General features: G+C 37.7%; 1 protein-coding gene across 2 annotated transcripts in view; it reads left to right on the top strand.

Moving 5' to 3' along the window:
• The window catches only part of MAGI3 (membrane associated guanylate kinase, WW and PDZ domain containing 3), a 280,854-nt gene that overhangs the window by 156,298 nt on the left and 105,258 nt on the right, over positions 1 to 19,298 (top strand). For both annotated transcript variants that reach the window (XM_011933140.1, XM_011933141.1), the window contains exon 2: positions 1,530 to 1,646. The gene's annotated coding sequence lies outside the window, so the exon portion shown is untranslated. The remainder of the gene's footprint in view (positions 1 to 1,529; positions 1,647 to 19,298) is intronic.

The raw sequence follows: 19,298 nt of genomic DNA, 5'->3' as shown, positions 1-19,298 counted from the left end.
ATGTTTGCTGAACTTTTGACACACACTGATTTCCTGCTTATATTAACACTGTCTTGCATAGGTTATGTTCATTTATACATATGAGAAGAGCAAAAGAGGGAATTAGAAATGTAATATTGTAGAATAATAGTTAAAAGAATTAGCTGATTTATAGTATTTGATTTATCTAACCTTGTCATAAGTGTGTTGCTCTAAATAAAATAGTATACTTTAATCAACTGTTCTTATTAGTAAAATAATCTGTTTTGCTTTAGCATTGATTTTTTTTCTAATTATCTGAAGCCTTGTCTAATGAACAGTGGTTTGGACTACTTGGAGTTTCATTTTAAGTTCAACCCTTAGTATAAATTCATTGCTATCAGATTTCTGCAATCCTATTTTTTTCTGCTTAATATTTCTTTGAGAGCTCTTGTATTTCTCTATTTATTTCACATTTTCCCCACAAATAATCGAAAATCTTTGACTTTCTTAATTATTCACATAGGAGTCAAGCAAGTGGACAGAAAATGCCTGTTCAATCTAGTGATAGGCAGAAGACCGTAAGGTGGGGCCAGTTTGGCCTTTTCGAAGATCAGAAAGATGGCCAAGCATAGGTGGAGCAGTGTTTGACAGTGGGAAGAGTGACCAAATTAGGATCAGAGATGGCTGGAGTCAGAACATGTAGGGCCTTCTAGTCCCTGTTCAGGTTTTAGATTTTGATGCAAGTACAAGATATCTTGGGGGACCCTAAACAGAGTAGTAATTATCAGATTTATGTTTTAAATCTCACTCTGACTGCTAAGTGGTGGGCGGCAGAAAGGAGACAAGAATAGATGCCGATTAGAAGGCTGGGACAAAATTCCAGATGAGGAATCAGTGGGGGCTTAGATTAGGGTGGTGGCAAAGGAAATGAAGAAAAGTCAAGTATGTCTTGGAAGTAGAACCGACAAAAGTTGCTAATGGGTTGGATCTGGATGGGTAGAATGAAAAGGAGAAATCAAGGATGATTTCTAGATTTCGAGATTGTTTTGCAAGCTGATGGTGGCTTCTACAATAGAGAAAATATTGGGGAGGAAACACTGGGGGCAGATGGAATTAAAAGTTCTGTTTTGGCTATCTGAAACTTGAGATGTTTATTTGACTTCCAAATATATCTGCAATATATATGGATCAGTTTGATGAGTTTAGAGCTTGGCAGAGGTAGATTAAGGATGGAGACATGATATGAATGTGGAAGTTATCATTATATAGATAGCATTTAAGGCCATGGGACTAAATGAAATTACTCTGAATATTTTTGTCACCCTCTCTGACCTGTACCTTCTCCATCCCTTACCATGTAAAATTATTCCCACATTATGTTGCAGATACATATTTTAATTATAGTACCTATAAATAATTTGGTTTTATTTTCTTTTTAGTAAAATACTCTCATTCCTTTATCCAATTTATAGCTAACTGGTTTAAGAGTATTCAGTTACTAGCTTCTATGTTTAAGTGAACGTCTAAAAATTATGCATTTATTTTCTGTTTTTTTGTCTTTGCTCCAGGCAAAGTCATTAATAAAGATTTGCGGCATTACCTAAGTCTTCAGTTTCAAAAAGGATCAATTGACCACAAACTGCAGCAAGTGATCAGAGATAATCTCTACTTGAGAACCATTCCATGTAAGTATGTGATGGAATAAAAGAACTGAAGCAGAAATGTCCTTTCTTAACTAATTAAACATCTACAGATAGTTTGATAGAGTATTTCACATGAAATTGTGAAGACTAAGTTGGGAACAAAAATGAAACAAAATTGGATAAGAAGAAAAAGTTTCAGAGAACTTGAGAGGTTTTGTTTTTAAAAGTAGAAAAACTGGGCCGGGTGCAGTGACTCACACCTATAATCCTAGCACTTTTTGAGGCCAGGGCAGGTGGATTACTTGAGGTCAGGAGTTCGAGACCAGCCTGGCCAACATGGTGAAACCTTGTCTCTACAAAAAACACAAAAATTAGCTGAGTGTGGTGGCAGGCACCTGTAATCCCAGCTACTTTGAAGACTGAGGCAGGAGAATTGCTTGAACCCAGGAAGTGGAGGTTGCAGTGAGCCGAGATCACGCCACTGCACTCCAGCCTGGGTGACAGAGCAAGACTCTGCCTCGAAAAAAAAAAAAAGGTATAAAGTAGAAAAACTGGAAGATTCTATATTGTGACTTTTAAAAAGTGATGACTAGAATTTAAGAGTATGTAATCCCAGCATTTTGGGAGGCTGAGGTGGGCAGATCACCTGAGGTCAGGAGTTTGAGACTAGCTTGGCCAACATGGTGAAACCCCATCTCTACTAAAAACACAAAAATTAGCCAAGCATGGTGGCAGGCACCTGTAATCCCAGCTACTTGGGAGGCTGAGGCAGGAGAATCGCTTGAACCCAAGAGGCGGAGGTTGCAGTGAGCCAAGATCACGCCATTGCACTCCCGCCTGGGCGACAACAGCGAGACCCCCATCTCGAAAAAAAGAAAAAAAGGAAATCAAAAAGGAATATATATTTACATGTTGTTAACTAGATTTTATTCCTGTAAATCGATTTGTAAAGCCTTATGCAGTAAGAAGACTTTTTAGCTCCCAATGCCTTGTATACCAAGAACAAGTATTTTATTAGAACGTTATTTTAAAATAATTTTAAAATCTGCCTCTTCCCCACCAAGAAAAAAATTAATAAAAAAAAAAAGAAGAAGAAAAGAAGGAAAGGAACTCTCTCTTACTTGGAATAATTTTTTTTCCCTCCCTCCCTGGCTTCCTCCCTTCCTACCTTGACTATGTAGTGGCAAAGAGCTAAGTAAAGTTGAGTTCAAAATCTTTACTCTAGAATCTTACTGGCTACTTTACTTGGGCAAGTTACTTAATGTTCCTGGTCCTCAGAAACTCTATATGTAGAATTAAAATAACAAGACTCACCTCATGTAGCTGTCACTAGGATTTAAAATGAGAGCATGTATGTAAAACTGCTTGGCCTAGAGTAGGCACTCAAGTAGTGTTTGTCCCCTTCTCCCATTCTAACTGGATCTCCTGCCTCTCATTTCACCTCAATTCAATCGATTTTTAAAGTACACATTTCTCAGCACTATAGGGAAGGGAAAAAAATTTAAAAATAAAGTGGACATCCAATTTTTGTCCATCTATAGTTTATCCTTCAAAGATTTCCACTAACAAATCAAATTCAGACTCCTTAGCATCACATAAAATATTTTTTGTTTTTTAATCTGCCTCTTTATCTATGATTTCCTCCTACAAATCTGCCTTGTAGCTGCAGATCACAACTTCTGCCTTTATTTCTATTTGTATTTGCCTGATGTGTCTTTGTCCATCTTGTTATTCTTAAAGTCTCTGAATCTCTGTTTTACAAATAGTTCTGGACTTTACTCAGTAGCCAGTGTGAAACTTTTTAAATTTTTATTGATGTGATCAATATCTTTAGCCTCAGTTCTGTCATGGTTTTTATATTTACCATATATAAGCCTTTTGTATGAAAATCCTTTCACTATGTAGTCATTTTATTTGATCTCTCTCTTTTTAGAAAGGTTTGTAGGGATCTTTTTTTTAATGGTTACCTTGATACCTTTATATAATAATCTTTGTTCCTCCCTCCCTCTTTTTTTGCTTCTATCTCTACTATGAGTAATATTTAAATTACTTAGTCATCTCTTCTTTTTCCTTCCTTCTCTCCCATCATCTGACTTGAAGTATACCTTTTTATTCCTACCAAATATGAGGTGATCAGTAAGCTTATTCCACTTTGCATGTGCTTTCCTCATTCTTACCCTATTTTTTTTTTTTTATAGTTGGGCTGTATCTACATTGGCTAAGCAAATAGCCATTACATTACTGTAATTTTCTCCTTTATAATTATCATTTATCTTTTATTCTGTGGGTAAATACATATTTAATATAACCACCAATCCTTATGTTGTTATTTTTTCACTAATTGTAGTTGTCTAAAGCTTTTTCTTTACCCAATTTCCCAGCGAAGGCTCACAGGATCATCTTAGGATTTTGTTTGTAGCCTTTATACTTTGATGTTTGTTTGGATGGATATAAAATTTTTGACTCATTTTCTTTCCTCAGCTATCTTAAATATATTAGTCAACTGTCTAACTGTTTTTGGCATAAAGCATTGCTCTTAAAGAGTTTGGTAGCAATCTAATTTTCATTTCTTTGTAAGTAACTTGATATTTTTCCTGCATGGGATGTCTCATTTTTAGTTTCATGGCTCTAGAGCTTCCTCTTCCCTTGTTAAAACAAGATAATAAAAATATGTGCTTGTACTTTCTAAGATAGGTCTTTTTTTTACTGCCCTCTGCCACTTTCACTTGAGTTTTTCTTTTAATTTTATTGTTCTAGTTTTGCAGTTTCCTCACTGTGAGGTTTTTATCCTTGAAGGGAGCTAAAATTTATTTGGTTTCATTTCATAGGGTCCAAGCAGCTGTAGCCCTTTTAGATCTCAATAGGCCCTCTTAACTTACACACAAATTGAAGTGTCCAAAGCTCCCTCTAGGAACCTAGACACAATGCCGCATCAGTAGCAGTTAGCATACTGAAGGGTCACATCTGGTCTCTAAATATCATACTTTCCTAAAAAGTTTGAGGTCTCCTTGGAGATAGTTCTGATTCTAGGTCTGGGGCAAGGAAAGTACATGATGAGCTTTGGAGCATGTAAGTGTATCAGAAAGTATATAGTGCTTAAAAAATTATAGAGACATACCAGAAGGACATAGAAGCCCCCTAAAAGGAGGCTTACTCCAAAAATCTGAGACAATTTGAGCAACAGTGTTGAAAAAAGAGAGAGGGCACTTCTATTGTCAGATATTGAGCTGCAGGTGGAATGGGACTGTAATCCCTGAGAGAAGAAGAAAGGAGACCACACACAGAGGAATCCTATAATTTCCTCAAGTTTCTACTTAAAGGCACTTTCTGGACCACAGCACAAGGAAGGAGAGCCCAGGCAGAGTACAATGGACTCTGAGTTGAAGGGACAGAAATCTGAGTTCAAGAAGCCTGGGGTGTCTGGAATTTGCAGGACAGAATGTCACAGAGAAGACAACTATGAAGAAAAAGAGCTCAAGCAATCTGTAAAGGCACCCCCTTGACTCTGTGGCTGAATACTAAGCTGAGAATATGTAGGACGAGACTCTTCAAGGTTAAACCAAAAAATCTCTTGGAGTTGTAAGTTTAACAATTCCCAGAGCTCACCCAGGGCCAGGAGACATTTGAGTTCTAATCAGCTTGGTGGAAGAATCCCATAAGACTCCTGCCTTACTAGCAGGGCTAAAATAGCCACAGATAAAGCTCCTCTAGCCCTGCTTTAACAAAGCTTAATTAAGCAAGACCCCAAAGCATCAAGTGAATATGCATGCAACTTAACTGCTAGCAAAAAAGGAAGAAAGAAAGAAAGAGGTAAATCAGCACTCTTTAAAGAAAGACATTGGCCGGGCTCAGTGGCTCATGCCTGTAATCCCAGCACTTTGGGAGGCTGAGGCAGGCGGATCATGAGGTTAAGAGATTGAGACCATCCTGGCCTACATGGTGAAATCTCGTCCCTACTAAAAATACAAAAATTAGCTGGGCATGGTGGTGTGTGCCTGTAGTCCCAGCTACTTGGGAGGCTGAAGCAGGAGAATCGCTTGAACCCAGGACTGCACCACTGCACTCCAGCCTGGCAACATAGTGAGACTCCATCTCAAACAAACAAACAAACAAACAAAAAAATAGAAAGACAATAAAATGGAAACATTGTGTAACAAAATATTCAAAATGTCCAGCATCTAATAAAAAATTACTAGACCTGCAAAATGCAGGAAAATGTGACCTATAATCAAAAGAAAAGTCAGCTGATAGAAGAAAGAAACAGAACTGACACATGATGGCAGGACTATACCAGCAGTTTTAGTTATTAGAAATATGCTCAAGGATTTAAAGAACAATATCAACATAATGAGAAAAATTATATATAAATATTTATATGTGTATGTATGTGTGTGTGTATGTATGTGTGTGTGTGTGTATATATATATGTATATATGAATTAAGTGGAACCTTAAAAATTCACTGAATGGACTTAACAGAAGATTCAAAACTGGAGAAGAAAAGATCAGTGAACCTGAACACATAGCAGTATAAACTAATGAAACTGAAGCACAGAGAAGAAAATGACTGAGAAAGTGAAAACTTTTTTTTTTTTTTTGAACAACCAGATGACAATGGGGAGGGGAGAGATTTCTACTTCTGCCATGAAGTACCAGTACCATAACTAGTACTAGATTTACCCTGTTGTCATAGACAACTAGAAATTGGATGAGGAATATGTAACAGCTGTTTTCAGACATTTAAATATAGGCAAAACAGGACTACGATGCATTTATATTTACCCATGGCAAACTATCAAGCCAAAGTGGAGGAAGGAGAAAAATACTTAAAGAAATAGTGACTGAAATTTTTCCAAATTTGATGAAAATAGTAAGCGCACAGATCAAAGAAGCTCAATAGACCCGAAACAGGAGAAACATGAGGAAAACCATATCAAAGGACATCATAATTAGATTATAAAAAACCATTGATAAAAAGAAAATGATGCTGGGCATGCTGGCATGTGCCTGTAATCTCAACTCAGCAGGAAGCTGAGGTGGGTGGATCACTTGAGCCCAGGAGTTCAAATCCAGCCTGGGCAGCATAGTGAGACCCCATCTCTAAATAAAGTGAAATAAAATAAAAATTTTTGCAAAATAAAATGCAAAAAAACAGAAAAAAAAGATAAATTACATGCAAGGGAACAAAGAATGACTGCAGAATCCACAGAAACAGTATAAGCCAGAGTCCATCAAATAACATCTTTAACATGCTGCAAGGAAAAAAAAATGCCAACCTGGATTTCTATATACAACAAAAATATCCTTCAAAAATGAAAGAGAAATAAAGAATTTTCAGACAAACAAAAAGGTGAAGTTTTCAGCAGCAGATATTAATATTTCTTACACTGTTTTAATATTTCTTACACTGTAAGAAATATTAAAGATTGGACAAAATGCACAAACAACAAACAAAACGAAATATTAAAGGAAATTCTTCAGGTAGAAGGGAAATGATACCAGAGCAATAGAACTGAAAGGAAAATGCACAGCTTCATAATTACAGTTCAAGATTTCAACATCCCCTTTTAGTAATTAATTTTAAAATTAAGCAAAAAATCTGTAAGGTAATAGAAAACATGAATAGCATTTTCAACCAGCTTGACCTAATTACTATTTATTAGAAGATGCCACCCAACAGCAGCAGAATCCACATGCTTTTCTAGTATAGATGATACATTGACAAATATAGACCATATTCTGTACCACAAGGCAAGAACTGATACGTTTAAGAGGATTTAGACTTAAATCATATAAAACATATTATCTGGCCATCATGAAATTAAATTAGAAATTATTAACGATGATAGGAGGATTGCTTGAGGCTAGGAGTTTGATACCAGTCTGGGCAACATACCAAGACCCATCTCTACAAAAAAAAACTTTTTTAAACAAGGCAGGCAAGGTGGCATGTACCTATAGTCCTAGCTACTTGAGAGGCTGAGGCGGGAGGATCCCTTGAGCCCAGGAGTTTGAGGCTATAGTGAGCTATAATCACATCAAGAGTGAGACCCTGTCTCTTAAAAAAAAAAAAAGAGAAAGAAATTACTAACAGAAAGATATTCAGAAATTAATAATTAATAGCACACTTCTAAATAAACTGTGAGTTGAATAAATCACAAAGGAGATTACAAAATATTACTCATATCAACCAACAAATTGAAATGTATCAGACACAATATATGAAAATTTGTAGGATGTAGCTAGAGTAGTATTTAGATGGAAACTGACAGTATTAAATACTTATATTAGAAAATAATGAAGATTTCAAGTTAGTGATCTAAACTTCTACCTTAAGAATCTTATAAAGGAGAAAAATACTTATTTTAAGTAGAAGGAAGAAAACATAAAGAGTAGAAACCAGTGAAATAGAAAATAGAAAAAAATCAATGAAACCCAAAGCTCATACTTTGAGATCAATAAAAGTGATAAACCTCTAGCTAGACCGCTTAGGAAGAAGTTAAACACAAATTAATGCTATCAGGAGGCTGGGTGCAGTGGCTCATGCCTGTAATCCCAGTGCTTTGGGAGGCTGAGGCAGGAGGATTGCTTGAGTCCAGGAGTTTGAGATAAGCCTGGGCAAATAGTGACTCTGTTACTACAAAGCAAAACAATATCAGGAATGAGAGAGGTGACATCACTGAAAATCCTATAGATGTTAAGTATGTAAGTGTATGATAAATAATTTTTTTTTTTTTTGAGACAGTCTCCCTCTGTCACTCAGGTCCTGGAATTCATTGGTGTGATTATAACTGAACTTCCATTTCTTCCATCTCCTGGGCTCAAGTTATCCTCTTGCCTCAACCTCCTTAGTTGCTGGAACTACAGATGTGTGCCACCATGCCCAGCTAATTTTTTTTTTTTTATTTTTAATAGAGATGAGATCTTGCTATGTTGCCTAGGCTGGTCTCAAACTCTTGAGCTCAAGTGATCCTCTGGCCTTGACCTCCCAAAGTGTTGGAATTATAGATGTGAGACCCCACACCTAGCCTAATAAGGAATATTCTGAATAACTTTATGCCAATAAACTCAACAACTTAGATAAAATGGACAAATTCTTTAGAAGACAAAGACTACCAATGCTCACTCATGAAGAAATAGGTGAGCTGAAAAACCCTCTATCTATTAAAGAAATTGAATTTTAGTTTTTAACTTTCCTATAAAGAAAACTTTAAGGGGAAAGGGGTAGGCACCATCTCTGCTGTTTGGTCAACTCAGCCATTCCAGCATGCGGGCTTTGGAGACTCCAGAAGTTCCGGACACAACACAGTGGCTTTGCCAGATCATGGCCAGACTGCTGCTTTAAGCAGTCTGGATCACATCCTCCTCACTGGGCAGGGCCTCCCAGCTGGGCCCTCCAGCCGTGCCCACTGGCACATACTATGGACAGAGCTCTCATCTCTCCCTGGGATGGAGTGCCCCAGGGAGGGCTGCCACCTGAGTTAGATGGATGACTTAACTGTTACAGCCTACAGGCTTTGGAGAGTCCAAGTTGATGGGTAGAAGCGGTTCTCCACCAGGACACAGCTGTTCTGTTGAGGCGTGGTCAGACTGTTTCTTTAAGCCAGACTCTGATCCACTCCTTGTCTCAGCTGGTCCTCCCAGCTGTCTCTTCCCAGCCAGGGCCTTCAGCCACCACCCATGTTCTGTGGAACTGACAGAGCTCCAATTTCTCCCTGGGACAGAGTACCTGAGGGATGGGTAAGCTGCTACCTTGGCCGTTTGGGCTCATCAATGGGTCCATCCTGTGGGCCTTGGAGAGCCCAGACCAATAGGGAGCTGAAGGAATCCCTAACACAACACAGCTCTTCTACCAAAAAGCAGCCACACTGATCCCGTTCGTCCTCACTGGGTGAGACTTCCCAACTGGGGTCTCCAACCACCTCCTCCAGGTACATTTGGGCTGGCAATAGGTCAGTGCCCACCTGGGACAGAGCTTCCAGAGGAAGGAGCAAGCTGCCATCTTTGCTGTTTTGCAGCCTTCACTGGCGATACCTCCAGGTACAGGATGAACCAAAGCAACTAGAGTCTGGAGCAGACCCCCAGCACACTGCAGCAGCACTGCAGAAGAGTGGCCAGACTGTTAAAAGAAAAACAAATAAACAGAAAACAACAACAAAGAAAAACCACAAAAACCCCGTCCAAAGATCAGCAACCTCAAAGATCAAAGGTACATAAGCCCACAATGATGAGAAAGAATCAATGCAAAAAAAGCTGAAAACTCAAAAACCTAGCATGTCCCCTTTCTCCCAGATGACCACAACACCTCTCCAGCAAGGTCTCAGAAGCAGGCTAAGGCTGAGATGGCTGAAATGACAGAAGTAGGCTTCAGAAGATGGGTAATAATGAACTTCACTGAGCTAAAGGAGTACATTGTAACCCCATGCAAAGAAGCTAAGAATCATCATAGAACAATACAGGAACTGACAGCTAAAGCCATTTTAGAGAGGAACATAACTCCCTGTTAGAGCTGAAAACACACTACAAGAACTTCACAATGCAATCATAAGTATTAATAGCAGAATAAACCAAGTAGGGGAAAGAATCTAAGAACTGGAAGACTGGCTTTCTGAATTAAGACAGGCAGACAAGAATAAAGAAAAAAGAATGAAAATGAATGAACAAAACCTCCAAGAAATAGGGGATTATATAGAGACCAAATCTACGACTGATTGGGGTACCTGAAAATGATGGGGAGAATGGAACCAAGTTGGAAAACATACTTCAGGATATCATCCAGGAGAATTTCCCCAACCTAGCAAGACAGACCAAGCCAACATTCAAATTCAGGAAATGCAGAGAACCCCCGTAAGATACTCCATGAGAAGATCATCCCCAAGACAATTAATAGTCAGATTCTTTAAGGTTGAAATGAAAGAAAAAATGTTAAGCACAGCCAGAGAGAAAGGCCAGGTCACATACAAAGGGAAGCCACCAGATAAAAACGGTGGACCTCTCAGTGGAAACCCTGCAAGCCAGAAGAGATTGGGGCCAATAATCAACATTACCAACCCAGAATTTCATATCTGGCCAAACCAAGCTTCATAAGCAAAGGAGAATTAATATCCTTTACAGACAAGCAAATGCTAAGGGAATTCATTACCACTAGACCTGCCTTGCAAAAGCACCTGAAGGAAGCACTAAATATGAAAAGGAAAAACCATCATTACTAGCCACTACAAAAACACACTGTGGTGCACAGACCAGTGACATTATGAAGCAACCACCATAAACAAGTCTGCCAAATAACCAGCTAGCGTCATGATGACAGTATCAAATCCACACATAACCATGGTGTCCTTAAATATAAATGGGCTAAATGCCCCAATTAAAAGACAAAGAATAGCAAGCTGTATAAAGAATCAAGATCCATCAATACACTGTTTTCAGGAGACCCATCTCACATGCAAAGACACACATAGGCTCAAAATAAAGGGATGGAGGAAAATTTATCAAGCCAATGGAAAAAAGCAATTCTAGTTTCAGACAAAATAGGCTTTAACCAACAGACTTTAAAATAGACTTTAAACCAACAAAGATCAAAAAAGTCAAAGAAGGGCATTACATAATGGTAAAGGGTTCAATTCAATGGTAAGAGCCAACTACCCTAAATACATATGCTCCCAATACAGGAGCACCCAGATTCATAAAGTTCTTTATTTTTATTTTTTATTTTTTTTGAGACAGAGTCTCACTCTGTTTCCCAGGCTGAAGTGCAGTGGTGCGATCTTGGCTCACTGCAGCCTCCGCCTCCTGGGATCAAGCAATTCTCCTGCCTCAGCCTTCTGAGTAACTGAGACCACCACACCTGGCTAATTTTTTGTATTTTTTTAGTAGAGACAGAGTTTCACCATGTTGGCCAAGCTGGTCTCGAATTCCTGACCTCAAGTGATCTACTCATCTCAGCCTCCCAAAGTCCTGTGATTACAGGCATGAGCCACTGTGCCTGGCCATGAAGCAAGTTCTTAAGGACCTTCAAAGTGACTTAGACTCCCACACAATAATGGTGGGAGACTTTAACACCCACTGACAATATTAGGCAGATCATTGAGACGGAAAATTAACAAAGATATTCAGGACCTGAACTCAGCTCTGGATCAAGAGGACCTGATAGATATCTACAGAACTCTCCACCCCAAAACAACAGAATATACGTTCTTCTCATCACTGCACGGTACTTACTGTAAAACTGATCACATAATAGGAAGTAAAACACTCCTCAGCAAATGCAAAAGAACTGAAATCATAACAATCTCTCAGACCACAGTGTAATCAAATTAGAAATTAAGATTAAGAAGTTCACTCAAAAATTAGTTGAATATGATGGCATACTCCTGTAGTCCTAGCTACTCACGGGGCTGAGGCAGGAGAATCGCTTGAACCAGGAGGTGGAGGTTGCAGTGAGCTGAGATTGCACCACTATACTCTTGTCTGAGCCACAGAGTGAGACGCTATCTAAAAAAGAAAAAGAAAGAAAGGAAGAAAGAAAGAAAAGAGGAAGAAAGAAGGAAGGAAAGAAAGAGAAAGAAAGAAGTTCACTCAAAACCATACAACTACATGGAAATTGGACAACGTGCTCTTGAATGACTCTTGGGTAAATAATGAAATTGAGACAGAAATCAAGAAGTTCTTTGAAACCAATGAGAAGAAAGAGACAACATATCAGAATCTCTGAGATACAGCTAAAGCAGTGTTAAGAGGGAAGTTTATAGTACTAAATGCCCACATCAAAAGGCTAGAAAGATCTCAAGTTAACAACCTAACATCACAACTAAAAGACCTAGAGAACCAAGAGCAAACAAACCCCAAAGCTAGAAGAAGAAGACAAGAAATAACCAAGATCAAAGCTGAACTGAAGGAGATAGAGACATGAAAAACCCTTCAAAAAAAATCAACAAATCCAGGAGCTGGGTTTTTGAAAAAAATAATAAAATAGACTGCTAGCTAGACTAATAAAGAAGAAAAGACAGAAGATTCAAACAAACACAATCAGAAATGATAAGGGGGAATATCACCACTGACCTCTCAGAAATACAACCAACCATCAGAGAATACTATAAACACCTCTATGCAAATAAACTAGAAAATCTAGAAGAAAATGGATAAATTCCTGGATATATACACCCTCTCAAGGCTGAACCAGAAAGAAGTTGATTCCCTGAAAAGACCAATAGCCAATTCTGAAATTGAGGCAGTAACAAATAGCCTACCAACCAAAAAAAAGCCCAGGATCAGAGGGATTTACAGCTGAATTCTACCAGAGATATAAAGAGGAGCTGGTACCATTTCTTCTGAAGCTATTCCAAATAATTGAAAAAGAGGGACCCCTCCCTTACTCATTTTATGAGGCCAGCATCATCCTGATACCAAAACCTGGCAGAGATACAACAAAAAAAGAAAACTTCAGGCCAGTATCCCTAATGAACATCAATGAAAAAACCCTCAGTAAAATACTGGCAAACCGAATCCAATAGCACATCAAAAAGCTCATCCAGCACAATCAAGTCGGCTTCATCCCCAGGATGCAAGGCTGGTTCAATGTACACAAATCAATAAACATAATTCACCACATAAACAGAACTAAAGACAAAAACCACATGATTATCTCAGTAGATGCAGAAAAAGCCTTCGATAAAATTCAACAACACTTCATGTTAAAAATTCTCAATAAACTAGATATTGAAGGAACATATCTCAAAATAATAATACCCACAGCCAATATCGTACTGAATGGACAAAAGCTAGAACCATTGAAAACCTTGAAAACCAACACAAGACAAGGATGCCCTCTTTTGCCACTCCTATTCAATATAGTTGTGTAAGTTCTGACAAGGGCAATCAAGAAAGAGAAAGAAAGCATATTCACATAGGAAGAGGAAGTGAAACTATCCCTGTTTGCCGATGACATGATCTCCTATGTCTAGAAAATTCCACTGTTTCTGCCCAAAAGCTTCTTAAACTGATAGGCAACTTCAGCAAAATCTCAGGGTACAAAATCAATGTGCAAAAATTGCTAGCATTCCTATATATCAATAACAGGCAAGCTGAGAGCCAAAATCCAGAATGAACTCCCATTCACAATTGCCACAAAAAAAGAATAAAATACCTAGGAATACAGCTAACAAGGGAAGTAAATGACCTCTTCAAGAACTACAAATGACTGCTCAAAGAAATCAGAGATGATGACACAAATAAATGGAAAAACGTTCCATGCTTATGAATAGGAAGAATCAGTATCATCAAAATGGCCATACTGCCCATAGTAATTTATAGATTCAATGCTATTCCCATTAAACTATCATTGACATTCTTCACTGAATTAGGGGGAAAAAAACTATTTTACAATTCATTTGGAACAGAAAATCAAATGTTCTCACTTATAATTGGGAGCTGAGTGATGAGAACACATGGACACATGGTGGGGAACAACACACACTGGGGCCTGTTGGAGGGTGGGAGGAAGGACAGCATCAGTAAGAATAGCTAATGGATGCTGGGCTTAATACGTAGATGATAGGATGATCTGTGCAGCTAATTACCATGGCACACGTTTATGTAACAAACCTGCGCATGTACCCCAGAACTTAGAATAAAAGTTGGAAAAAAGAAAGAAAACTTTAGGCCTGGGTGATACTGGTAAATTGTTCGGAACATTTAAGAAAGAAATAATACCAATTCTACACAAACTCTTTTAGAAAATATAGGAGGGAACATTTCCCAACTCATTCTGTGTTGTGAACATGATTCTGATTCTAAAATCAAACAAAAATATTAAAAGAAAATGTTAGGCTAAAATTTTTCTTGAATGTAGACTCAGAAATTCTTAACAGTATTTTAGCAAGTCAATATACATATATATATAGCAATATGTAAAAGGATAATACATTATGATCAAGTGGAGTTTGTTTCAGGAATGCCAGGTTGGTATAACATTTCAAAATTAATATAGTAATACTAGAAAACAAAAACCAATGATCTTTTCAATAGATGCAGAAAAATTATTTGGCAAAATTCAACTCCCATTTTTGATAGAATCTCTCAGAAAATTAGTCTGCCATTTATTACCCATATTGCCTCTTAGCTATAAATCTACTTTCTTGCCTGGTTGTGATACTGTAACATTTGTCTCCTGTCCGTTGGCACAGTGTTAAGCTTTCAATAGAGGGCACAGGAAGGATACTGGACAAAGAAGAGAGTTCTTTTCCTGGTTCCAGTGTATCTTTCTCTTTTGCTCCTGCTATCCAAAAAGACACCCAGCAAGTTTCAGCAGTACCCTAGCAGTCAGCTTCTCAGTGACAAGTTCAGTGGCACACCTGCAGGAGAATTCCTTACAGCAAGTTCAGCAACACCCTCACAGGTGATTTCATGAGTACCAGCAGTGTACCAGCTGACTTCTTAGCAGTTTCCTGGTGAGTTCTGTGACATCCCATTTGGTCCCCCAGTTTTCAGCAACATCCTCTGCAGCCAGTTTTCCTATGGATTACTGGCAAGTCCAGTCAGTGTCTGAGCTGGTTTTCTATTTACAAAGCCCACTCACCACCATAGGTAGCTTGCTGGTGAATTTCATTGGTGCCCCATGCAGTTCCCTGCCTATAATCCTTGACCCACTAACTGTAAACTAGCTCTGTCCTCAGGCAACCCAGCAAAATTCCCCACCATCCACTGGGCTGTTACCACACCCTCTTCAATGAGGTCTGAATCCCAGACTTTGGGAGAGTCCTTCCCTTCCAAGTTTGTTCCTGATTTAACTATTCTACCTCAGCTTTAGGGTGATATTCTTTAGAGTCTTTGTTTATTCCTACTTAGTTAATTCCCTGTAAACAGTTAACAATTCTGTATACTAAACTGTCTCTGTTCAGATTGCCATGTGGTTTCTCTCTCTTGTCTGGATCTTGATACAGAATTAGTACAAGTAGGGCTCCCAGGAGACAGAACCTCCAAGAAGGGATTTCAGAATTGGTTTTGGTTGTCTTGGCTGATCTTACGTGGAGTGCCAAGTTTCTTCCAATGAGAGGTGGGATGCTGATAATTCATGAGAAGTCATGGCATCACAATTTAATTACAGTATCACCTACAGTTGATTGTGAAGAAATGACAAACGAACCCAGTACCTTGAGAGCCCAAATGACTGCTGCACTTGACTGTTATGGCAGTAGTTATGGCTACGAACACTGTAGTATAGGATGGATTCTCCTGTGTGTCAAGCACTTACAGAGAGGAACTGGCAAGATAAAATCAAATGGTTTACTATTATTATTATTATGAACTAATAAAATAAGATTTTGTTACCATTTTTCAATGATCTCTACTTGATACAGATGTTTGATAACAGAAAAACTTATAAGAAGGAGACATTGGTTGGGCATGGTGGCTCACATCTGTAGTCCTAGCACTTTGGGAGGCTGAGACAGAAGGAAATCTTGAAGCCAGGAATTCGAGATCAGCCTGGGCAACATAGCAAGACTGCATCTCTAAAATGATGAATGAATGAATGAATGGAGGCATTAACACAAAATAAATACCAAATAAAAATCATTTAAAATTTGAAAGATAATCACATACATATTTAGCATTTGAATTTTTCACACCTAAAATTTTATTTATTTATTTATTTATTTTTGATTGATTGATTGATTTTTGAGACAGAGTCTTGCTCTGTTTGTTGACCAGTCTACAGTACAGTGGCATGATCTCAGCTCATCACAACCTCCGCCTTCCAGGTTCAAGTGATTCTCCTGCCTCAGTCGTCCTGAGTAGCTGGGATTACAGGTGTGCGCCACCACACTTGGCAAATTTTTGTGTTTTTAGTAGAGATGAGGTTTCACCATGTTGGCCAGGCTGGTCTCAAACTCCTGACCTCAGGTGATCCGCCCTCCTCAGCGTCCCAAAGTGCTGGGATTACAGGTGTGAGCTGCCAAGCCTAACCCTAAAATGAAATTTTACACACAAAGTATCAATTGTTGTATCTGATGGTCTTGATCTTTGTTTGGTGACAAATATGCCAGACAAGTATGCCAGAAAAAATTGTATTTCATTTTGCACTGACATTCATCAAATTTATTAAGAGTGTATCAAAAAACATCCTCATATTAGGCATTACAAAGTATGTTGTTTCATATAATCTCATTTTCTTTTTTAATTGTGAAAGCATTTTGTCTGCTTCTCCTGATTTTGATTTTGCCATTGAAATCTATTAAATATATTACTTTTATTTCAGATTTTAGATCCATTTCTAATTTCATGTTGGAATGTTCCACAGTAGCATTCACTTTCTCTCTTTGCATTTCTTCTGTTAAATATTTACAAAGTACTGAAGCTTGTAACAAATAATCAGTGAAAAATGCCAGAAAATATTATTGGATAGTATTCAAATAACCTAATATTTAGATTTCCCAGCATGGTTAACAGCATTACACAGAGTTGTGTGTTGAAACTGCCAATTTAAGGACTTAGCCTCCAAACTTGTTATTTCTTGGAACACAACTCGTAGGATTTATATAAAGTATAATACACATATCATCTTATTAGTATTGTTTTATGTAAGAAAGACCCACCACCAGCAGATATGGCCATGAACACACACTTATGGGAACAGCTGCAAGTAAGACTGACTTGAGTATATTGTGACTGCTACTCTCCCACATGCTTCTGTCCTGGTTCCTGGCAATGTCAACCTAACCTTTGATTCTGCTTTTCAGCGTTTTCTGCTCTTGCTTTCAGTTGATATCAGCGGATTTCTTTAAGCCAGATGTCTCTATGTCAAATTGTTAAACTTTAATTTGTGCAAGAGAATTAGAACTTTTTTGTCATTTTTCCTGGCAACTAATTTGTTGTAAGATTTAGAGAAAACAAATTACCCAAGAAACTCCAGAAACCATTCCTACTTAGAAACAGTGACGTAAATCAACTGCAGCTCTCATATATTGCAGGTGGAAATGCAAAGACATCTACTTTGGAAAATAATGTGACATTTTCTTATTGAATTAAACATACACTTACCACAATACCTAGTAATTTCACTCTTAGGTATTAACTCAACATACATTTAAATATATGTCTATCCAAAGTCATGTAAGTTAATAGCAGCTTCATTTATTATAGCCCAAATCTGGAAACAACCCAAAAGTCCATCATTGGTGAATGGATAATTAGTTTTGGTATATCCATACAGTGGAATACCAACTGAATAAAACAAGACAAAAGATCAATGAGGAAACAGAGGACTTTAACAATATGAGACCAAATGGACCTAACAGACATACAGAACATTTCATCCAATAACAGCAGAATATACATTCTTATCTAGCATGCATGGAAGATTCTCTATGATAAACCACGTTAGGCCACAAAACAAGTCTTAATGAATTTAAGATTTAAATTATGTAAAGTATATTCTCTCAGCATAATGGAATGAAACTAAAATTAATTAGCAGAAAGAAAACAGGAAAATTTGCAAATACATGGAAAGTAAACAGTGTATTCTTAAACAACCAGTGGATCATGAGAGAGTTTTGGAAATATCTGGAGATAAATTTTTTTAAAAGATACAACATATTAAAACTTATGGAAGGTAGTAAAAGCAGTACCAAGAGGGAAGTTTATAACAGTAAACACATTAAAAGAGAAGAAAAATCTCAAGTCACCAACCTAATCTTATACCTTAAGGAATTAGACAAATAAGAACAAACTAAACCCAAAGTCAGCAGAAGGAAGGAAATGATAAAGACTAGAGCAGAGATAAACTCAATAGAAAACATAAAAGAAAAAAATCAACCAAACCAGGAGTTGTTTTTTTAAAAAAAAAATCACTAAAATTGATAAACCCTTACTTCCTTACTTAGATTAAGAAAAAAAAGACTTAAATTTCTAAAATTAGAAATGAAAGGGGAGATATTATAACTGATGTCACAGAAATGAAAAGAATTATAAAGACTACTGTAGTGAAAAGTTAGATGCCAACAAATTGGATGATCTAGAAGAAATTGATAAAGTTTTAGAAATATAAAACTACCAAGACTGAGTCATAAAGAAATAAAAAATCTGAAGAGTCCTATAACGAGTGTGGAGATTAAAGCAGTAATCAAAAACCTCTCAACAAAGAAAAGCCTAGAACCTGGTGGCTCCCCTGGAGAATTCTACCAAATAGTTAATACCAGTCCTTCTCAAATTCTTCCAAAGAACGGAAGAGAAAGGGACACTCCTAAACTCATTTAAACTGGTTACCCTGATAACAAAACCAGACAAAGACACAATAAAGGACAACTACAGGCCAATATCCCTGATGGATATTTGACACAAAAATTCTAAAGAAAATACTAGCAAACCAAATTATATTACACATTAAAAAGATCATACATCTTGACCAGCTAAAATTTATGCCTGGAATGCAAGGATGGTTCAACATATAAGAATCAGTTAATATAGGCTGGGCGTGGTGGCTCAAGCCTGTAATCCCAGCACTTTGGGAGGCTGAGACGGGTGGATCACAAGGTCAGGAGATTGAGACCATCCTGACTAACACAGTGAAACCCCGTCTCTACTAAAAAAAATACAAAAAAACTAGCTGGGCAAGGTGACGGGGGCCTGTAGTCCCAGCTACTCAGGTGGCTGAGGCAGGAGAATGGCGTAAACCTGGGAGGCAGAGCTTGCAGTGAGC

Source organism: Colobus angolensis, unplaced genomic scaffold (genome assembly GCF_000951035.1).
Source record: "Colobus angolensis palliatus isolate OR3802 unplaced genomic scaffold, Cang.pa_1.0 Scaffold124, whole genome shotgun sequence".
NCBI lineage: Eukaryota > Metazoa > Chordata > Mammalia > Primates > Cercopithecidae > Colobus > Colobus angolensis.
The sequence above is the reverse complement of the archived record's forward strand: the minus strand, read 5'-3'. Positions and strand labels throughout refer to the sequence as shown.